Raw genomic sequence first — 1,781 nt, forward strand, 5'->3', positions numbered from 1 at the left:
GAAACAGGGATGGAGGGAAGAGGAGGAGTGAACTAGATGAAGAGGCAAGGAGGACTATGTGCAAAGGCCCTGGGGCAGTCTGACTGGCATTCATTCCCAGTCACTTTTGAGCACCCGTACGGTAAGGACGCACGGCAGGCAGGCAGACAGACAGACACATACACCAGACAGGAACACACATAAGGAGGTTTGAAATTGTCATCAGGCTCAGCCCAGCCAGCCCGAGGACATGACTCCACAGATGAGTCTTGAATGATGCACAAGTTAACCAAAAAAAGTTATTTCACTTAGCATGATACTCTCCAGGTCTCTCCATGCTCTCTCAAAGGGTAAGAGATCCTTTTTTATTGCTGCATAATATTCCATGATGTATATGTACCACAGCTTTTTAGTCACTCATCTATTGATGAGCACTTGGGCTGTTTCCAGATCTTAGCTATTATAATTTGTGCTGCTATGAACATAGGGATGCATATATTCTTTCTGATTGGATTTAGGATTCTTAGGATATACTCGTAGAAATGGGATCACTGGGTCAAATTACAGTTCCATATTTAATTTTTTGAGGAAATTCCATTCTGTTTTCCATAATGACTGTACCAGTCTGCATTCCCACTAGCAGTGTACTAGGTTCCCTTTTCTCCACATTGTCGCCAGAACTTGGCATTTGTTGATTTGTTGATGATAGCCATTCTGACGTGTTTGTGTGTATCTCTCTGATGATTAATGACTTTGAGCACTTTTTCACATGTCTCTTGGCCATCTGTGTGTCCCCTTGGGAGAAGTGTCTATTTAGGTCCTTTGCCCATTTTTTAATTGGATTGTCTTCTTTATGTTAAGTTGTATGAGTTCCTTATATATTTTGGAAATTGACCCCATATCAAATACAAATATGTTCTCCCATGGAATGGGCTTTCTTGTTGTTTTGTTGATGGTTTCTTTTGCTGTGCAAAAGCTTTTTATTTTGATTCCCTTTTCTCCACATTGTCGCCAGAACTTGGCATTTGTTGATTTGTTGATGATAGCCATTCTGACGTGTTTGTGTGTATCTCTCTGATGATTAATGACTTTGAGCACTTTTTCACATGTCTCTTGGCCATCTGTGTGTCCCCTTGGGAGAAGTGTCTATTTAGGTCCTTTGCCCATTTTTTAATTGGATTGTCTTCTTTATGTTAAGTTGTATGAGTTCCTTATATATTTTGGAAATTGACCCCATATCAAATACAAATATGTTCTCCCATGGAATGGGCTTTCTTGTTGTTTTGTTGATGGTTTCTTTTGCTGTGCAAAAGCTTTTTATTTTGATGTAGTCCCATTTGTATATTTTCTCCCTAGTTTCTTTTGCCCTAGGTCCTAGGGCCTAGGAGATGTATTCATAAACAGGTTTTTATGAAAGATATCTGAGATTTTACTGCCTATGGTTTCTTCTAAAATTTTAATGGTTTAATGACATATTTAAGTCTTTCATCCAGTTTTAGTTTATTCTTATGTATGGTATAAGTTGGTCTAGTTTCTTTCTTTCTTTCTTTCTTTCTTTCTTTCTTTCTTTCTTTCTTTCTTTCTTTCTTTCTTTCTTTCTTTTTGCATGTATCTGTCCAATTTTCTCAGCACCATTTATTGAAGAGACTGCCTTGACTCCATTGTATGCTCTTGCCTCCTTTGTCAAATATAATTGAGCATAATGGCTTGGGTTGATTTCTGGGTTCTCTGATCTTTTCCATTGGTCCATATGTCTGTTCTTGTGCCAGTACCAGGCAGTTTTGAGAACCGTGGCGTTGTAA

The 1,781-nt window shown here is 38.6% G+C and overlaps 1 protein-coding gene across 5 annotated transcripts in view; it reads left to right on the forward strand.

Moving 5' to 3' along the window:
* Positions 1–1,781, forward strand: part of MAP7D2 (MAP7 domain containing 2) — a 91,006-nt gene that overhangs the window by 63,423 nt on the left and 25,802 nt on the right. The window lies entirely within an intron of this gene.

The sequence above is a fragment of the Myotis davidii genome, unplaced genomic scaffold, assembly GCF_000327345.1.
Source record: "Myotis davidii unplaced genomic scaffold, ASM32734v1 scaffold161, whole genome shotgun sequence".
NCBI lineage: Eukaryota > Metazoa > Chordata > Mammalia > Chiroptera > Vespertilionidae > Myotis > Myotis davidii.